We start from the raw sequence: 13366 nt of genomic DNA, 5'->3' as shown, positions 1-13366 counted from the left end.
TATGTCATATCCATGAAAACGTATATAAGTACTTTCGTTTCTACTTGGACTTTACAGAAGACCACTTCTGGACTTTGTGCTTGAGGTGGAAAAAAATGAAACTTTGATTCTGGGTTTTACTGATTAGATTGATTTGCTATTACAGAAATGGCTAGTTTATACTATTATGTAAAAGTAAAGCGTTGAGGTCCGATGTTAATTCTACTGCAACAGAGGGAATTGGAAGTTAATGTCTTTTTTTTTCTTTTTCCTCTCTTTCCCACACTTCTCTCTTTTCCCCTTCCCCTCTTAGAGGTTCCACAACAGGGCTCCATGACTAAAGCAGGATTAGAATTCATGGCCTTTTACTACTACACCAAACTGGCTCTCATCTTCATCCATAAACCTATCGAGTTTGTGCCTCTTGAAGCAATAGGTAGATTCAAATTCCTTTATATGTTTCAAAGACAAATACAAATTTTCCATTTTAAAAAAAAACATAAAGCACAAATACTAAGGGAAAATGTGCACCAAAATGTCCACATTGTAAAAAAGAATGCATAAGAACATATTATACTAAGGAAAAATCCTTGCAAAAATATGTCTTGCAGCAATGGCTATAGTAATATAAATTTACAAAAAACAAACAAACCCTGAATATAAGTGTTGGAAGAAATATCCTTCTGCGTTCAGCTCCAAGTGGGGAAAAAGACACTGGAAACATGGAGACTGCTTGGAAAGATGGTTTATTTATTTATTTATTTATTTTATTTTATTTTATTTTATCATATTTGTATACCGCCCTACTCCCGGAGGACTCAGGGTGGTGAACAGCCAAGATAAAAATACAAAGAACATACAATGGTGGGCAGGATCACATGGTTTGAGTTCCTGAACAGAAAAGGGCCAAGATGCTGATCATGCCTTGGTTTTATGCCCTCTCTGAGCTTTGAACTTCCTGGAGCACAGGAAGAGTATCCTGATTGGTTGTCAGACTCCCAGGGGGTGGGGGTCTTAGCTAGTCTTACTGGCTGATGTAATCTTCCCATGTGCCATGTGGTGAGATTCTGTTGCTAGATGGGTCCTTTGTGTTGCAGATGATGGTCCATTGACAAAGATGGGGGGAATGAGTGAGCTTGGCTGAGGCCTTAATGGCCCATTGACAAAGGGAGGCAGGAAGCTGCTTTGTCCTTAAAACATGTTTCTCCATTTCTCATCCAGGGAAATATAATATTCTGCCTTTTTAATATTTCCTAAAATATTTCATTCTTCTAGGAGAGAGGTGAGTGCTAACTTCCTACGTAACTTTTGGGAATATCTTAAAAGCTAAAAAAAAAAGGTGTATAAATGAGGGGAAGCATTTAAAACTGGAAATGCAGAGAAATTGGCTTCAAAATCACTCCTCGTGGAGAAAGGAGAGCTTTAAAAAAATCTGTATATTTCTGTTTGCATGCAGGTGTACACAAGCACACTTGCATATATAGGAAAATATCAACTGCCAGCACATTCGTATAGCGATGGTTTTGTTTTGTTCTTTTCACACCCCTCCCTTTGCACTCAAAATCATCCAGTTCTTGAACTTCCTACTTTTGCAGGTCTCATTAGTCATCAGGAGTTGCGTAGAAAACTGCAGGCAGGATTAAGCCTACAGTTCCACTAATGAGACCAAAATAGCAGTTTACATTCCTGCACTAATTAAACATGTGATATTGTACCTAAGGTTGCTGTGTGTTGTAGTTGTAGTTAATATAGGAGGAATGATGGGTTTTATACCGGTACCTTGCAGGGGTGCCTGTTCTCTCTCTTGCCATCCAGAACTCCAGGTGACTCCTTAAAAAACACACACACACACACACACACACACACAATGACTTTAAGACTTTAGTCTGCCTGGTTTGTATTTGTGCATCTGTGTGAAACAACACACTGCCTGGATGCAAAGGTGTGATTCTTCATCAAGTACCCAATGGGGGTGTTTCATCTAAACTCCAGCCACATGATCATCTTGTCTCAACATGTAGTAGCCTTAAGCATAGAGAAAGGTTTACATCTCATTTATTTTTAATCCCATTCTAGCAGGAATAACTGATTACCTTTATATGTTAAATCCCTCTATGTTCTCTAAAGCTCATTGATATCAGAGTAGGAAGTGTCAACAGTTGATAATAACCTCAAGCTTCTCTGAGATCGCTAACTTATCTTCTCGTACAATTTCTTTCCTTAGTTGTGCTTTCATTTTTTTTCCCTGGCACAACCAGGGACATCACTCCACCATGCTTTATATGGAACAACAAAGTGAGTTAGCCCTGCTAATCAACCTTTTGCTCCCAGGATTCATAAAGTTTTGGGGAAACCGATTTCCTTGGTTTCGATTAATATTTTTGAAATGACTCCTGGCAGAGAAGAAACATGCATTTTGATCATTCAGTAGGCAGCAACGGGCCACACTGTCCTTGCTCCATTTTACTAAGCTGCTTTCTTAGATGTAACCCATATTCTTCTATGATTTTTCTTCTACAATCATGTGTGACACGAATGAAAGGTTACAGCACTAAGGACTGAAAGAATCACAAATCTACTGTATGCACAAATACCAATTTAGAAATAAAGAGAAATATGCTTAGCTCAAGAAGGAAGATGAGCTATGCTCCCTCCAGCTTGCATATAACTGTGGCACAAACACAAGTGGCATGTTTTTTCCCTTCTCCATCCAACACTTTGATGTTGCCTTCTTTTCATTCCCATGAGTGAAACAGGCTTCAATCATGCTTAACTACATCAGCGCTAAAATAGTGTTTCTTCTCTATCCTGCCTCCATTCAAGACAGTCTTGATATCTGGGTAATCTGTTAAGTTTTTCTACCCATTACCTTGATAGAAAGGCAAGTGACTCAGGAGGTACAACAAATTCAGGGCAGGGATTGGCCAAGAGGTCAACAAATATGATTCTGGAATAGCTTATTGATGACTCAAAGATAGGGAGATAGCACTGGATCCAGAAGTGAGTAAAAGCCCCATAAAGATGCATCTGCTTGCTCATTCTTGTCCAGGCGTTCAATGTGGATGAAAATTTCAAGGACTCTTCTATCTTAGAGTCTTTTCTAGTTCAGTGACTTATGATGATTTTTCACATGACCGTTCCAACATCCCCATGGTCAGGTGAATAAAATTTGGATGCTTGACGATTACGATGGTTGCAGGAACTCAGGGTCATGTGATTGCCTTTTTGCGTCCTTCTAACAAGCAAAGTCAATGGGGAAGCCGGATTCACTTAGCGACCGGGTTACTAACTTAATAACTGCAGTGATTCACTTAACAACTGTGGCAAGAAAGGTCATAAAATGGGGCAAAATCCACTTAACAAATGCTTCACTTAGCAACAGAAATTTTGAGCTCAATTGTGGTCATAACTCGAAGACTACCTATATAGAAATATATCCACATATTTTCTACAGGCTGTTTCAGCTTTAAGTACATTATATATATTATTTTCACCTAAATTCCCAGTGAGGGTTTCTTTCTGAAATCATAATGCATTCAAGTATTTATGCCAGAGCTTATGGAAGATTTTTCTTTCTTTCTTTTTTCTTTCACTAGTAAAAAATTAAAACTGATTAAAAATGTAAAAGGACGTTAGAGGTTCTGTGCACATTCAGTGATGCGAGCTTATACGTTTGGGCGAGTGAGAGAGACATCAACAATAAATGAGCTAGCTAAACAATAAAGAAGGATTTCTTATCCTATGGCACAATGAATGTTTTATTAATAAGCAGCTTCCTTTTCTGTTTTCATCTAAGTGCTGTTTGCAGGCAAATGCTGGGTCACCAAACAGTTTTTTTTTTCTTTCCAGGAGTTGAGAGAGGCAGATGCCATTGTGACTGATCATTTCTAGGAGTAAAAGTCTGATTTTGCCCCAAATCAGGGATGGTTAGCATAATCCAATGCTACAGTAGTGGCCATTCCATTGCTGGAATGGCCTGGGAATAGCCCAGACTTTAACCCAATTGAAAAACTATGGAGCCGACTAAACAAATTTGTTAGTCAGAAGCGACCCAGCAATAAAACCCAGTTAATAGAAGCAATCATTCAATCTTGGTTTCGCATTATAACAGCTGCAAAACTAAAAGACTTGGTTCACTCCATGGGAAGATGTTGTAAGGCCATAATTCATGCTAAAGGTTACCCAACTATTAACTGACATGATAATTTTTGTATATCTCGTTTTTTTATGGTGATAATTTTTGTATATCTCATTTTTTTCTACGTGTTTCACTTTTATTCTTTATACTGTAACTGCTATTCTAATAGCAAATCCTTCATAAAAGTTATTGCATTACATTCTTGATTAAATTATCTTTCCATTGATATGTAATTTTATGGTCCAAAAAAAAGAAAAAAGTGGTGTTATTAGTTAGTTTTAGAAAATACACTTTTCCCAAAAGGTTTCCACAATTTTGGCCACTATTGTATAGTCAAGGCCAACTTGGTTCCCCAATGGGATGTAAGAACTTTTTCATGGAGAGGACGTCATTTTCTTTAAGGTAATATCTTAGGGCCATACATCAGTACTCTAAAAATTGGACTCTAAAAATTGGTAGGGCTAGAGCAAAGCCTAATTTGATTTAATTTCAATTAAATATTGTAAAATTCAATTCAATATTGTAAAATTAAGCTACTGGGATGCAACTAACACAATTTTGCCTCCTGTGTGCAATTATTTCCTCTTTGGGCTACCAGTAGGTACCTTTTATTTCAGTTTGATTTGGTCTTCCTCCCAGAAGTTGAAGTGATTTACAAGAGAGCAATGAAACCCATCTTAAATAAAACTAAAATAGAAGGTGAATATACGTGTCCCACGATAATGTTGCAGAATTCAATCTGGGTCGGTCAGCAAGACCAGAGGTTTTGTCTTCTGAGCTTTCAGACTCATTCTGGAGCCCATCTTCAGGGAACTTGAGCCGAGATAGCACAGTAGTTAGAGTGCAGCACTGCAGCTACTACAACTGACTGCTAGCTGCAGTTTGGCAGTTCAAATCCCACTGGCTCAAGGTTGACTCAGCCTTCTATCCTTCCGAAGTCAGTAAAATGAGGACCCAGATTGTTGGGGGCAATATGCTGACTCTGTAAACCTCTTAGAGAGGGCTGTAAAAGCACTATGAAGTGGTATATAAGTCTAAGTGCTATTGCTAACTTCTAGAGAGATATTCCGAAAGCTCATAAGGCAAAACCCCTCGCCCCGTTATTGACCCAGATTGGAGCTTGCAAAACTAAGATACCCCTCCAAATCCCCAACCCAATAACAAATGCAATTTCAGTGTTTTGGAAGGAGGAAGAGAAACTCAGGAGGCCTCTTATCGCATTCCCTTCAAAGGGGTTTATTTTGATGGGAAATTTCCTCAGAATCCTAACATCAGAGTGTTCTTGGTGCAGAACATAGCCAAACCTTTGATGGACTATCTAAAGCAGGGGTGTCAAACTGGCGGCTTGTGGGCTAGATGTGTCACGTGCAAGCCATGGCCACCCCAGTTCAACAAAGGGGGAAAACGTTGCAAAACATCCCATGATGGCAACGTGACGCAGCAAGTTTCACCCCCGTGATTTAAAAGATATGCAACCTTTCTGATGCAAAGGGCAGCACCTGTGGCCAGGATAAATATTTAATTAACAAAAAAAAAAAAAAAGAAAGAAAGAAAAATCCAAATTCAATAAAATTAAATCCAAATTCAAGTACTTGATATGATCATGTCATTGCATGAAAAATGATATGAAAATGTCATTGCATGAAAAATGAACATTCCGCTGCAATTTTTGAAAAAGCTTTTGAGGGAGACCCACAAGACCAGGGGTGAAATGTAAAATGTGTTACTACCGGTTCTGTGGGCGTGGTTTGGTGGGGGGTAATGTGACTGGGTGGGCGTGGCCAATTTTTTTAAAAAAACTTTTCAAAGCATTTTTTCTAATGCTTTGAAAAGCCTCTGGCAATCAGGCAACTCAGCTGGGATCGTCAGAGAGGCATTTTTAAAAATCCTCCTCTGAGGATCCCAGCTGAGCTGCGCGATCATCAGAGGCTTTTTTTTTTTTTTACTTTTAAAAGCATTTTTTTATTGGAAGAGGTTGTAGAAAAAATGCTTTTAAAAGTAAAAAAAAAAGCCTCTGATGATCGTGCGACTCAGCTGAGCATGGTGGGAGGGCGCAGGGATTTTTGTTACCGGTTCTCCGAAACACCCACCGCCATCATTACCGGATCGGGCGATTTGGTCTGAACCAGGAGCATTTCACTCCTGCAGAAGACCCTCTATCAATTGATTTGTGTAGAGCCCGGGTGTCAAACTCGATCACGTCACATGATATATTGTGACATATCACGACAGTTTTTGCCTTTGCAGAGCTGGGCGTGGCCTGCACGTGACCATGTGGCCCATGGGCCACCAGTTTGACAGGCCTGATCTAGAACTAAAGAGTCAGTTGCCCCAGTCATGCTTTCTGTACTGAACTGTAAGCAAGCTAAATCCTGATGCACACATACACAGGAATAACCCCCAGTGAATTCACTCAGACTTATTTCTATGCATCTACTGATAGGATCAACCTCTATTTCTGCTCGAATATTCTTGGAATGCTATTCTCTCTTTTCAGTCTTCTTGTTAACAGTGCAGAATAATCTTTGGATTTAGTTCACATGTGTGTGAGTAGAGCATGTGCGGGTCATGAAGTACAGGGTTTAAGTATAAAACCCTCTTTGCAATATTAAGTTGGCATTCCTAAAATATGCATTAGTAGAGTGGCTATCCTATGCCATAATGCACTGCATTCTCAGACTAGATTGTATCTTTCAACATCGTGTTAACATCTCTTGTAACTTACCATTTCATATTATATTGAAATGAGATCCGGCACTTTTGGGGTCTTGTGGAAGATGAAGGGAAAAAAAAGGGTTTCCAGCAGTCTTCCTCTTAGATATAATTGAAAAAGAGGCAAGCATGGAAGCATGCTGAGATTCACGCTGCCAGACAGCAATCTCAAATCATTCAGATTATGAAAATACAGCTGAGTGCAGAAAAGATGACAATTTCCCATGCCGTCATTGTCAAAATGAAAATTTCAAGCAGTTCAGGATGAAATGGGGGATGGGAGGGGGGGGAGGAGGAGGAGGAAAACCAACCTTGCCCAGTTTGACTGGGTTCTCCCAATGGACTTATCATCAGGCAGTATAATGACAATGTTTTCTTTTCTTTTTTTTCCTATTAGAGAAATTTGTTGGCACCTGCGAGTGAGCTAAAGCAGATCCGCTGGAAGGTAACTGTGCTGCAGATAGCTTAATGATGCATCAGTCCCTCACCTGCTGATTTGGGATGGGAAGTGGAAGGTGGCCTATGATGGGAATATTTGACCCATACATCTTCCCCAGCAGTCCCGCTAGGAGAATATGAGGAGGCTGAGATTTGATCGGAGAGGGAGGGTTGCCGATTCACGCATCTGGATCTCATTTGTCACCTAACACAGCCTGTGCTAATCTTGTGGTGCCCATCGTAGCAGGCTGGCAGAGGCATCTGGGGAAATGCAGAGGACAGATGTAAAGCATGACATTACGAAGACCCTAACTGACAAGGCTGCAGGTGCATTAAATAAGTTAGGCTTTAGGTTTGCCTTCAGAGCTTGTTGCAAACCTAATTCAATAAATTTCGAGGAAGAGCAGTCATTGGATTGGTGACATCTACACATCTTCATCAAGTGCATCAGGCTTTTTCCCCCCCTTAAACTGTGTTTGTATGATAAAGAGGAAGAGGGGATGAATGAAAGAAAACAGAAGCAATTCTCCAATAATGCTTCACACAATAAGGATTATAACGTTCAGCATAATAACACTTGTGGATTCCTTTTGGTGGGTCTACTAGACCTCAGATCTAGACCAGGGGTCTGCAACCGTAATCATTCAAAGAGCCATTTAGACCCATTTTCCACAGAAAAGAAAACACCGGGAGCCACAAAACCCTTCCCGTGCCTGACTATTTCTTGAGCGGCCACGAAACTAGCATATATAGTTGAATTAAATGTTCTGTTTTCTTCTGAAACTTTTCTTTTCTTGGATTTATCCAGGGTTGGCCTACCAGGAGTTGAAAAGCTCAATAAATTGCGTGCCAGCGGGTGTTGCACATTGGCGATTGTGACGCATATTTTGAGTTGACACGGAGGCGCAGCAGAGGGGTGAAAGAGCCACATGCGGCTCCAGAGCTGCAGATTGCTGACCCCTGATCTAGACAATCCCTAGAGAGCAACAATGATGAAAAATGCTGTAACACTATGCTACCATCTAGTGGCTATCTGGAGTTTTGCAGGCCAAACTTAATAGACCTCCTTTTGATGATGCAGCCTCTTGAAGAAAAAGGAATAGATTAAATCTTAAAACATGGGTGAGTGTTTATGCCTCTTTAGTATAGTTGAAATGTAATTCTCACTATATTTTATATATTCTATTCCTGATCTAGTGGCTAGATTTAGCTCAGTGGCAAAGCAAGTATTTTACATGCAAAAGATTCTCTAAACCAGCAGTCCTCAAAGTGTGATCTGGGGGGACCCCTGGGGGTCTCCAAGAGCCTTTGGGGCATCTGAAAAGTCAAATAAATATGTATTTTAACTCTTCTGAACGTTAAGTTTTAATACAGTGCATATAGATAGATATAACCCACATAAACCAAGGCTTGGTGTCTTTTTTTAAAAAAAAAAAATAACGTCAAGGGTGTTTGAGAATGTTTGCGAACCACTACTACTGTATAACAACAAAAAACCCTTCAGGAAAGAATGGAAAAAAACTCCTCCAGTCTGAAAATCTAAGTTCTAAGGCAAATTCCTTAAGCATCTTCCCAAAGTGTCTTTCTTCAACTATCTTCACCAATAAGACCCCAAGGTCTTCCCCTCTGCCATTTAGGGGCATCTTTTAGCCTTTGCTTTATTCTTCTGGTCCATCTCCTACAACTTATTGTCCGGCTTTGAATTTTTCCCGAACTTCTTTCCCTGTTGCATTTTAATGCATCTATTTCTGTCTCTGAGGATTAAAATTATATGTGTTTCTCTTATATGTTTCCATGGAGTTCTTCCAATCAGAACTAACAGGAAGAAATAGGCTGGCGGAGATGGCAATGGAGAAGGAAAGGGCTCCTTTCAAGAGAAGATGAGGTCATATGTGGTTTGCTAGGACAATTGTGACTTAGAAATGGAGTAGGCTGTGGAAATGAAGAAAGAGTGAAGATATCAGGAAGGAAGGAAGGAAGGAAGGAAGGAAGGAAGGAAGGAAGGAAGGAAGGAAGGAAGGAAGGAATTGTCCAGTCTTGGCTATGGAATCTAACTATGTGAGTTCTTTTTCTCTCTTTACCATTCTTTTTTTAAAAAGGAAATATAACTTTTAAGGTAATCTTAACTATGAGCTAAGTCAGGGGTCAGCAACCCGCAGCTCTGGAGCCGCATGTGGCTCTTTCATCCCTCTGTTGCTGGTCGATTCTACAATTGTTAGGGCTTTGGGTTAGGACAGGTAGAGGAAAAAGGATGCTGCACTAGGAGGAGACTCTATGGTGGGGGAATGGACTTCCAGTCAGCAGAGGAAAAAGGACACCATGCTAGGAGGAGACTCTATGTTGGGGGAACTGGATTTCCAGTCAGCTCCAGAATTGAACGGGGGCTTCCGGTTAGGACCTTTGTGGCTCTTTGAGTGTTTAAGGTTGCCGATCCCTGAGCTAAGTCCTCCACACAGCTGTGCTTCTCTGTAGTTCACATAGCAGCTGGAAAAAAGACAGGGCTTCTCTAAATAAGGACTTGCATTGGTGTTTTTACAGGTTTCAATGCCTGTCAATTACATTGGAAGCATGCACAGCCCTCACTCAGACTCTCAGAAAAAATCCTGATAAAGCTGCACTGTTCTGTTACTTGTGTCTTAATGCCTTAACTACTACACCAGATTGGCTGTCAAACTTGTGCTCTAGCTGCTCATCAATTGAAATAGGAAGCTAGCAAATTTGGTTTGGGTAGGACGTAGGAGCTAAGTTTGGAAGGAACTCTAGAAAGAAATACCCCTTCCAAAATGCATCCCAAAATCTCTCACTTTTCAGACACCCATCAAAAATTAACAGCTGTGCACCATGAGCCCAGTTTCTAATTGTAAGGTGGGATAAGCAATAGGGATCTTTGTGGGAGAACGGCCCTCTCTGCCCCTCCTTCCTTACTCCTCCTCTTTCTATTCTGCAATTCTTGTGTGCTTCAATACCTTACATAAGCACAACCCTTTGCTGTGTAACACACAAGCTTTCCATTTCAAAAGAGGACGGCAAAGAACAAGAGGATGGAACAAACAGCCTGAGAGGGACTTCTCTAAGCTCCTTATCGATAAGGTTAATAAGGGTCTGTGCAATTTACCAATTGTCAAAACATTACAACTGAGCTTGGGCTATAAAGGAAGCACATGGGCCTTGGACTTTATTGCTTTTTATACTCTGCTACACTAATGTCTCTTTTTAACCTCTTTTTCCTCCCAAAGACTAAGCGCTGTTTCATGTGAATGGCCTCAATAAAAATCCTCCATTTTCTATTGCACTTCTACCTGCCCTAGTTAAGCAGATTAATGGTTCTTTCTTTGGATTTGATCCATCAATCCCTCTGAAAGTATAGCAGTAAGATTTAGATCCCTCTCCCCCCACTCCAGCCCCAGCCCTGGAGCGTGGAGGGGTGGTGGGGGATAATTTTGATATCCTCAAACGTAAGCATGATCTGGAGTGGCAGAGAAATATTCCCAAACTTCTCTCTTCTTTAAATCCAAGTCATATCAAAAAGGTGACAAGAGGGGGGAAAAGTAATTAGTGAGTTCACAGAGTTCAGTAGGAAAGTTAAAATAGAGTAACACATTACTTTTTATGTGAAGATTTCACAAGACAAATCTTGCCTGTGTTTTAATTGCATGTGACCCTGGCAGTCCCACTCTGAAATGAAGTGCCGTAAAATTAAAGATGACAGACGCTCACAACAAGTCTTGTGATCTTGATTAAACTACAAAGACCACACTTTCTCTCTGCTGCAACTCAGATACGATGGGCTGTTTTATTTGGGGAATTGCTTCATTAATGCTTTCTTTGACTAGACATGTTTATTATAAAAAAAAGAAAGAAAGGGGAAAAAAAAACATGAATATGATATCCTGAATAGCTAAACGAAGTCCAAACAGCACATTAAAATCAGGAGCTTAAAAAAAAAAAATCAAGACTTGAATGTTTCTTTTAAAAAGGCTCAAGATCTTTTTATATATAACATAGCCATATATAATATATATGATATGTATATTATGTGGCTTAAAGAATCTACAATTCTTATGCCATTTATATTTTGGTGAGAATACAACAAGATCCATGTTGGAAATGGAATGAAAGGGAAAGGAAGATAGAATCCTGATTATGTCATTTGATCATATCAAATATATAACACTGATACACCCAGGGGTGGGTTCTACTTACCTTTACTACCAGTTTGCAACAGGAGCATGCACAGAAAGTCAATTATGATGTCTGGGTGGGTCGGAGGAGCCTCCCACCACTTTTACTACCAGTTCTAAAGAACCGGACAGAATTGGGAGCAACCCACCACTGTACAACACATAGCTATAAAGAAAACAATAGGACACATTCATAGTAAGTAAAAGAAGTTCTCTTCCATATGAAAAAGTGCCAGCTGGATCTATAAATAAAAAGGAATTTAACATGTTCATTTCAGAGTGGGACTGACAGGGTTCCTTTTTTTTTTTTTTTAATAAATAGCTTTATTTGGCATAGTTTGAAATTCAAGCACTGCTACTACTACCAATAATGATATATCAAAATTAAGTTGTTAAGACACAAACTCAGGTTTGTGCAAAATAATTGGCAATCCTATTTGCACAGCTGCAACTTTTGCACTGTTTAATGGATGGAATGAAATCTGGAAAGTGAAAAATAATGTGCATATTCTCCCATTCAGGAGAATTACATGACTTTGGCTACCTTCTGTATTACCCTCCTAAAGGGTACTAAATGCAGTGAGATTTATTTCTGAATAAACAAACCTCATTTGCATTGTTTGCCTGTCTCCCCTTCCTGCTATCCCTTCCGGTCAATAGGCCTCCAGTGGCCTCTCTCAGAGTTGTCTTCTCTAAATTGGTGGAAGAGCAGGCTGTCACTTAAAGTTTAAAACAACAATAACATTAATATTGAATTAATTAATTCATTCATTAAATAGCCTAGTTCTCCAGGTTGATTCCAGGATCAGCCACTTGAGACCAGATATATTAGTCAGCATCTGTTATGTGTTGACTCTACTAATGACTTTAAGTTACAGGAAAAGGGATTCTAATTTTTACAGGATATTAAATGACCAATAGTTAACAAGGCTAAATAGTGAAATAATCACTGGCACTCGTTACTAAGACAATGTATTATTGATGCTATTGAAAACATTGCCTCTATTTACCAAGCCAGGAAACTGCTGCCTTTAATTACCTATTTGCTTAAATCTAATAATAATTACACTGAGATGCCATCCTATGCCAAGTTGCACACATTTCTGTGGGAAATCAATGGGATTCAAGTATGTAGAAGTTGGTGTGCGGCTGCCAACTCTTCTTCACCAATTAAAAACTCTTGAAACGCTAGTTACCTGGAACAATGGAAATTCAGAGAAGTTATTTATTAATTAATTATGAATAATAAATAAATATTATTTATAATTTATACAAGGCATTTTTCTTTATCATTTATTTAAAGCCTTTAAAGTATATTTGTGATTTATTTAGAGCTTCTAGACCCCGTTCTTCAGCTGAAAAAGTGTCAAAGCCAAATGAGTCCCTGCAGCTGATTTCAGTCTTTTAATATCAAAAAAAGCAAACCAATAAAATAATTCCACTGATTATGCCCACTAAAACCAGGGAACAAACTTTGCCATGCATGTCTATCATTATGTGTGGTAAGTACTGTATGCATTTTCTATAAAACTGGCTAAGAGTGAATTGGAAGTTCTGATAGCCATCACAGCGGTGATAAATGTCTTAAAGCTTTCCATCCAGCCTTTTTTAAAATAATAATATTTTTTTAAAAAAAAGCCCCTGCTATACATTATTCAACAGATCGACAAATTAAGGTCACGTCTGCCTTCTGCAAAGCTTCCAAAACAATTCAAAGGCAACCTGTAATTATCTGCCCTTCCTCCAGCCTCAGATGTTGAGAATGCACAAAGAAGACCAAGGCCATCAATGCTCCCTCCAGTTTATCAACAGAACATGGGGGGAGGGGAGCAAGACCAAACCAAATATCACTTTGTCACCAGTGGTGGAATGCTGCTGGTTTAACAACTGGTTCGGTGAGTGTGCGCTTCATGCTGAA

The sequence above is a fragment of the Pituophis catenifer genome, unplaced genomic scaffold (assembly GCF_029215685.1).
Source record: "Pituophis catenifer annectens isolate HBS135680 unplaced genomic scaffold, rPitCat1.0.hap2 SCAF_1, whole genome shotgun sequence".
NCBI lineage: Eukaryota > Metazoa > Chordata > Lepidosauria > Squamata > Colubridae > Pituophis > Pituophis catenifer.
This window is presented reverse-complemented; position numbering follows the sequence as displayed.